Here is an 8,544-nt window from a genome sequence, read left to right as displayed (position 1 = left end):
GGGGGGATAGTAGTGAGTAGCAGTACGTACGTGCCGCCGTCGAGTTACTCCTACGTCGGTCGGACTTTATAGACTGGCTGACCCATGAATGGACAAGTTGTTGGGTGCAGAGAGAAGAGCAGAAGAAAGTCCAGGCGCTGTACGCACTGTTCATTGATCGCTGCCTTAACTACCCCGAGAAAATAATGGACCAAATCTCTATGGGTGTGTTTGGTTCCTTGAGTCGCTCCTCCGTCGCACTCATCCTGCAATTTTCACTGCATTTGGTAGACTGCACGTCTCATTGGGCTAGGCCTGACGGATGCAAAATCAGACTCCCAGCCAGGCTGAGGGGAAACACAGGGATCGACCGCTTCCGTGAGCCAGGCCCGCGCGTGCAGAGTCGCGAGCTAGGTCTCCTCTTCCGGTCGTCTCAACTCGCATTTCCCCCGTTTCCCCTGCCGCTATCTTCTTTGGTGCCACGCCGCATCTCCTCGTCGGTGCCGAGGCAAAGCTCTCCTTCTCCCTTTCCCCTCTCTTTCTTCCCGAGCTCTGGCCCCTCCCTCCCGTTCCCAGCTATTGGCGACTTGCTCGCCGTCGCTCGCGGCCGCCCGCCCGATCTGACCGTGATAGCAAGCAGGGGACTCCGGCGGCACGTACACCACCTGCGCGCGCACCGGCCGGGCGTTCGCGGCCGCCCGCACGATCCCGCGTGTGAGCAAGCACGGACCCGCGTGCTGTGCCCTTGTTGACGGGGAACTGGGGAAGGCCTGGCCGTGGTAGATTTGCCGGACCTTGAGCTTGAGCTGCTGTACCAGTGTGCGCAGTGTTATGCTGCTAATCCCCGACTCCTTGCCAAGCCTACCTTCCAAATATCTAACATGACAGGTTTCCGTCATTGAAGTTTCAGACCAGTGCTCTTTCATAATGAGATAATATAACTTGCTGCTATTTAGTTGCTTTGAGGTACAGATAAACTGTCGAAAACTTCCAAGTGCTAACTATGTCTTATTTGTTGTTTTCACAGCCTACAGTTCAGAGCCAAGTTCTTAGTTCAGGTTGTCTACAATTTATCATCTATTGCTTGGTTCGGCCGCTGGCCTTGTAGAGGTCCGATCTGATTGTGAGAGCTGCCTGTGGATTTGAGATGATTTTGCATATTTCTCTGTTAAGAATAATTTGTGCATACTTTTCTTTTGATTTGATCTGGAGGAAGAAGAACAAGAAAGAGAGAAGCTAGTTTTGTTTTGTTTTGTATTTGTGTTGTGGGGATCAAGAGATCAGCAATACACGGTAAAAAAGGTGCCTTGGGAGGGCTGGCTGTTCTATGCATGTATGTTAAATATAGGACCTCATGAATGCTGAAACTGGAATACACATATTTGGTTTCATCCCTGTTTAGCTGACACTTTGATTCACATGATCTTCATACGAAGTTTGCAAGATTCGGAATATTATGATTTCTTATCTGTGTTTGATTCAGAATGTTCTTTTACTTCAGTCAGCATAGATATCTAAGTTGAAGTGCATGTCACCAAAACAATCTTTAATTATTTTACATACATGTACAAACACCTAGAATCAAATTCCACATCTATCATATTGTTCAGCCTCATGCATCCTACCAAACAACATCTGAGGTGAGCTTGGTCCATATCATGCAAGTACACCAAACACACATCTTCTCGCATCAGCTCAACCAGGCCAGCCCCAGCCAAGCTCCTTCATGCAATGCAGGTTGGATGCGCCCAGGGAACCAAACACGCCCTATGTGTGCGTGTAGTGTATGGATGCATGTATGAGTGCTCGTGTTCTCCACGCTGGCATATCAAGTTGAGCTGAGCATGGGAGGCCACTCTGCAACTTGTGTTCCTCTACTTATTTCTCAACTCGTCTGGCCCGGAAGAGTCTGACTATCATGATCATGCATGGAGCATTTTGTTTTCCTACTCACCCTGCCATTGACCATGTCTAAGAGCAACTCCAATGCGCCATCCCAAGCGACGGCGCATTTGTCCGTTTTTCTGTCCGTTTGAATCGGTCGTTCGCTCGGTGTCCATTTTTTTTTATTTGGGTCAGCAGTGCGTTCAACACGCCGACCCATATTTACCGGCGTGGCCGGCTGGCCTCCATTTTCAGTAAACACTTTGCATATTTCACAAGCAAATATATATATATATAGTTTCACAAGGAAGCATAGTTTTCACAACTTGGTAGTGGTTGTGTGGGAGGTGGGGGTGGGAAGCTTTCGAAGCCCCGGCGACGAGACGGCGGTGGCGGCGACGTGGAGGTGGTGCAGTTGGAGGGGGGGGGGGGTGTTGCGGCATCGGCAGCTGGCAGAGGCACCGAAAATGGGCGGCGCCGGCGTCGACGAATGAGGCGGGTGAGGGTTTGCTGTTGGAACGGAAAAGGATGGTCAATGTGCTACCGATTAGCGGGCCAGGGGGAGGAGTAGGTGGGCGCCGCACGTGTCCGTTTTGTGTCCGCACCAACGCAAATGAAGCTTAAAATTGTGTCGGGAATGGGTCAACAGCGGACGAAAGGCTGACGGGCGTCCGTTTGGGTCGGCGCGTTGGGCCGACTTTTCTGTCCGTACCGACCCAAACAGACGCACGCGATCAAAATAGCTCGCACATTGGAGTTGCTCTAAGATCATCTACGACTGAACTTCACAAATCCAGGCCCCGCGGACGCATCATTGACAGGTTCATTTCTTAGACATTACGATCATAGTTCTCAATTCTTGATCCTCGTGTCCATACTACTACATGCAGCGTGAAATTTATCTATGTGCATAGCTAAAAAGAGGAAACTATCCACATGTCATCGCATATGTTGCTGACGTCCTGAACGGAGCCCCGGCCTCATGGCCATTGGCGGCGGAGCGAAACTCTGGTGTGTTCTTCTCATCCTCCTCATTCGCGAAGAGCTGCTCACACTCCAATTCATGGAGAAATCGGCGATTCGCCACCACCTCCGCCTTGAACTGGATGAACTCGAGAATAGCTTTGCCTCCTTCGCTTGCGTGACCTCAAACTCCACCAATGTGTCGTTCATGCTAAATCCAGCCTACTCCGGCATCAGATATGCCTCGTCCTCCCCCTCCTCTTTCTCCTACGGCTCCACCTCCTCCGTCTTTGCGTCCGGCACCTCCCTGTCCTCCTTTGTAGAGCTCATATAGGCAGGCTAGCTGCAGCACGAGTGGCACGCCGTGTCGCGGGGGGGGGGGGGGGGGGGGTGTTAGAATCTTGTAGCATGGGCTTTGTATGGAGGACACAGACAGATGTATAGGGATGGTTTGACGGTCCGTTTGCATCGCATTTTGGTGACCGTTTTCTGACTGGGTCGTCCGCTCGAACGTAAAGGGGATATAAGGCTGGCCATAGTGGGGGTAACATAACTAGTATCATATACTTGGGACTGGCAAACATGCTTACGTGGCAGGAAATTAAAGAAGAGAGAGAGGGTCATAGTAACATACTCCCTCCTTCCATCTATATAGGTCTTAATACGTTTTTCGAGGCTAACTTTGACCAAACGTTAGAGCAATAATATATGACATGCAACTTACACAAAGCATACCTTCAAATTTGTATGTCAAAGGAGCTTCCAATAATATAATTTTCATAGTATACATCTCATTTGCTATTAATTTTGTCAATAGTCAAAGGCTGTCTTGAAAAACACATTAGGCCCTATATAGATGGAAGGAGGGAGTAGGTAGATAACATAACATAATAAATGTTATGCTACTATGTGTCATGCATGACAATAAATGAGACCACGTATGATACTACTTTATGATACTATGCATTATGGATGTAGTATCATACACTAGTATCATATGCATGATACTAGTATATATTACTCCCCACTATGACCAGCCTAAGGGGTCCGGCTACAGATGCTCTAACATTGCAGTTACTTTCTCTGTCTAGGTGTGTAAGTCATCTTACGAAAACCAAATAATCCCAAAAAACTTAGGCGCAGTGCATTAACTTCTACCTCGTTTCTTGTTTCTTGACATATCAACCAATAAGAGATGTGGGTGTGCATGCTTTTAATGACTTGAGACTACCAAACACGACATGCAGTGGTTAGTTCATTGCATGCAATGCTATTAATTAGTAAATAAACATTTTGTTCTCTCGTTTTTCCCTTCTTCTTGATCACGGTGCATAATCTAAAATAATTTATTCACCTAGACGGTGCACGACCGAAGTTCTCTCGTTCAGTGATCTCATGAATCGTCATGCGTACGGGATACATTTTCCTTTTTTCTTATCTGATGAGCCGCACATGAGGACTACAATGCTCTAGTCGGTTTGTTAACCGAATCCGACCTAGTAAGAAATATGAACGCCATGCCCCATCAATCCCATTATTCCATTAACATTGACTGTCGACACCGTCATGCATCCTACTCCTAGTACTACTTTTATTCTTCTTCTTCTCCTTCCTTTTGCGGCTAGTTGTCTCTAGCCAGTTTGTTAACCAAATCATCACCCCATACTTACTGTAGCAGTCCATAACGACTGTTGACGCAGTACTAGTAGGTTTGTTGTACGCGTATATAGACCGACGGTCAAACAAACGACGCGTACGTTCCCGGCCGATCGGGCCCAAGGATTTCGCGGATCCGGGGCACACGGTCAACCGGACGACTGAACGTGTACGTACGGTGTTCCTCCTTAATTTCCTTCGAATGGCAGCGTTCTCTTCCAAGCGCACGTGTGATAAGTAGGCCGTACGACCTTGCAGTTTACTACTGATCTACGCTACTGCATGCGTTTCCAAATATAAGTCTTTTTAGAGATTCCAACAAATGACTACATATGGAGCAAAATAAGTGAATCTACACTTTAAAATATGTCTAGATACATCTGTATGTTATAATCTACTTAAAATGTCTAAAAATACTTATTTAGAAACGGACGGAGTAGATGTCATTCGCCCTATCGAAGTTGAGTATTGGCATGCAAACCTGATTTTTCACCATTTGTGACACGACATGTACAAGTGGCGGTGCAAGACCCCTACGATCCTGTGGTGTCAATCAATTCAAATTCTAAATGTGTGAATCGTTTCCATTTAGAGAAAAGTATGTTTTTGCTCCCTTAAGTTCCCCTAAAGTATAGGCTTGGTTCCTCAAAAAAAAGTACACATATTGATCCATCAAGTCTTAAAACCGGAGAAGTTTCGTCCAAACCCAGATTTTGAGCATGTTGACTGGGTTTGACCTCGTTTACCAAGTTTGACCAATGAGCAGTAAATTTTAAAAAATGGCGAACAAATTTGAAAAAAATTGTGACAACTAAGATGCTTGGGTGCCTAGGTGCGCGTAAATTTTTATGGCCAAATAATATCCGAGGAGTTATAGCAAAAAAAATTTTTTGACTTTTTTGTGAGCCAAATTTTTTGTTTTTTTTTGCGACGAGCTCCTCGAATGTCAAAACATTGCACAAATTTTCACTCACCTAGTGCCCCCAAGCATCTTGGTTTGCCACAAAATTTCGGGGAAAAACAGTTATTTTTTAAAATTTACCGTTCATCGATCAAACCCGGTCATCGTGGTGAAAATCTGGTTTTGGATGAAATTTATCCAATTTTCAGACTTGAAGGACCAAAAATGTAGTACTTTTCTCTTTCACTTATATCAAAAGATTAAGAGTTGGTTACACAATTTTGTGATGTCAAATGACACCAGAAATTGTGCTTTAGAGCCGGCACTATGCCATGCCGGAGACGAGGCACCCAAGCAAGGATACTATGTGCTCGTTCTTTCGGAGAACATTGTAATCGCATCTAATTTCAGCATAGGATTGCTAATGTAAGTAAGTAGCCTATGACTTTTCTTCTATCTAAATCAACTTCCTGAAATGACTAACGTCTCCATCTTAAGATTTACATAAGGGCGAAGTAACTTACGATTAGAGCTGACTGCTAGCACCAAAACCAGAGACAAACTCGGGGGCTTTGGGGGCGTCTGAACCGCTGTCACTTTCGCTCCTAACTGCTTTGACCCGTCAAATAACCCCACCCGCCTCTCTCATGCTTTCCTTCCGATGTATACATTGCTTCTCGCGCTGCATCAACACCGCAGCAGGCAGTGGTCGGCATTGATGCCGCGTGATGTGACCGAACGGGAGGGGTGGTGGTGACCAACGCAACCTCTCAGAAGCTGCCGCTTTAATGCAGACGCAACTTCCCGAGGAACCAACTCCGACCGTTGCGCCGCATTGGAGCTGCTGACCGCCCGTTCGCATGGTCTGGTTGCCGCTTTATAATCCATGCTCCGGCGCCGTCCACGTTGCATAAAGCGCATCCTTCACACAAACTGCGACGATGGGCAAGTCGTGGACCTTGGCATCGGCAGGTGGTGGCTCTGGAATGGGCTCCAAAGGATCATGGTGGCGCCGCCCTCGAACTCCGAGAGGCCGTCGACCTCATCGGCGGGCGGCTCCTCGACGAAGGTGAATATTGTCATCTGCTCCGACGACGAGGAAGACCAGGCCCCGTAGGAGCAATCGGCACCGGCGTCGACGATCTAGGGCACGTTGTACACCGTCATGGATGAGGAGTATGAGCAACAGATGGAGGGATGCTCCATCGCTCCGTCCTCCGCGTCAATGGCCCGGTGGCTCCAGTGGAGACACTCCTCTGCGTGAAGCCGGAGCTCTCGTCTCTCCTTTGCGCTCTTCTTCGCGCAATCGCGACGTCCAAATTGGATGATGCGTCAAGGAGGATCCCTCGCCGCCCCGGCGCATCAAGGTGGAGCGGCTCTTTCCGTCGCCCCACTGTGTCAAGGAGGAGCGCCGATCTTCGCCGCCATTTCCCTATGGAATCACCGCGAAGGCATGCAGTCGCATTCCCCACTACCTCGGTGGCGACGCAGGAATAAGCCGACAGGGAGCGGCGCCGGTGGGACAAGCGCAACGCGACGCGCCGGTCGGAGTTCACGGACTCCGACGTCCCACCACCACACATCACAGCAGACCCGGACCTGGCATGCGCCTGGGCCCTTGACCGCTCCGTGGCAATGATGAAGACGATCAAGACTGTCTCCGCCGCCTCGTCGAGGAGATGGCCAAGTATGGCGAAGAATGGTCTCTCATCGAGGTTGCTGCCGCCAACGCTGCCTCCTCCAAGGCCCGCCGCCCTCTCCCCCTCGCCCACCTCGTTGGTGGCCTCGGTTGCTCTGCCTATGATGCAGGAGGAAGCGAAGAGGATCATCCGCGAGCATCGGGCGACCGTCGGAAGCCCTGCCGCGATGTCGCATCCTTCTGCCGCCCGAAGCTTGACGACAATGGCCCCGACGATGATAATGGAGGAGCCGCCGACCATCCCTACATGGACTACGTAGTCATTGTGAAGTATAGGGTAGTATATGATTAGTCTTTTTAAGGTTTTTAGTTCACCGAACGAAATATTGTCTAGCTTTATGTAAAAATTATCTAAGTTTAAATGAATATCATTCAGTTTGTTTGAGTTTGCATCAATTTTTTTCATTTTTGTTAAATTTTGTTTGAAATGTAACCAGACATATGCGGCTAGTTTTGGAAGGGCGATTCCAGTATCCGTGTCCACAGACTGGTTTAATATGTTTACCAATGCATTAATTGTAACTAGAGACATTTTCGGCACTATAGGATCGGTACATATGTACCCACACAGAGAATCCCCTGTGGCCACTATACCTCACCATTAATTTGGGGTGATACAACGTCCTTTTTGAGAGGATGGGTGGTAAACTCTTGACGGTGAAGATACAGGTGTACTGAGAATTGAGTCGTTGGTGTTAATAAATGGATTTTGTTTCTTCTTTCTGCCCAACTTTCTTCTTTTCGATTTATAGGGATCAATTAAAAAATCTAACCAATCAAGATAGATGGTGAAATGGTGAATTATTTCTTTGTAGTTTATAGTTTACAAAAGTACTTAATTAATGTGTTTTCAAATATGTTTACCAATGCGTTAATTGTAATGCATCATGCATGATCAATAAATAATCAAGAACTTTTACGTGCATTGATGAGTTTTTTAATTCTTGCATGCAGTGATTTAACGCACCTAGATATCTAGCGTGTGATAGGGAGCAATAAAAACAAGACTTACAAAAAGGAAAAACTAAAATTTTGAGATATGCCATGTAAACGGGAAAGGAAGTACTAGTAAACAATATTGGAGAGAGGTAGGAGATCCCAAGCAAGGTGCCATTCTGCTCCCGGGTGCAAATTTGTGGACAGTAAATTCCAAAAAATAGCAAAAAGGATTTTTTTTTTAAATCTGATTTTTTTTTGTAGACAAACTGAACCCATTTGTGCAAGAACGGCCAGATGTAGGATCTCCCTTTACGCTGACGATGCGGGCATCTTCGCGAACCCAGACAAGGATGAGCTCCACGCGATTTCTGCAATCCTGAAGACCTTCGGGGAGGCTAGCGGATCGATCACAAACTTGAGCAAGACCGAGGTCTTCCCAATCAGATGTGCTGGCATTGACTTTCAAGATGTGCTATCAGCCTTCCCTGCCAAGATCGCCTCCTTCCCGGGACGCTACTTGGGG

General features: G+C 47.4%; 1 long non-coding RNA gene across 1 annotated transcript; it reads left to right on the top strand.

Moving 5' to 3' along the window:
* Window positions 1-309: 309 nt before the first annotated feature.
* Window positions 310-1,433, top strand: LOC125534080 (uncharacterized). The gene is made up of 2 exons (XR_007294404.2): window positions 310-867; window positions 1,007-1,433. It is a non-coding gene; the product is annotated as an uncharacterized LOC125534080 (long non-coding RNA).
* Window positions 1,434-8,544: the final 7,111 nt, after the last annotated feature.

This window comes from Triticum urartu, chromosome 2A (assembly GCF_056163025.1).
Source record: "Triticum urartu cultivar PI428250 chromosome 2A, HENAU_Tu73, whole genome shotgun sequence".
In the NCBI taxonomy this organism is placed as follows: domain Eukaryota; kingdom Viridiplantae; phylum Streptophyta; class Magnoliopsida; order Poales; family Poaceae; genus Triticum; species Triticum urartu.
Note: the sequence above shows the minus strand (reverse complement) of the source record. Positions and strands in the feature narration are given on the sequence as shown.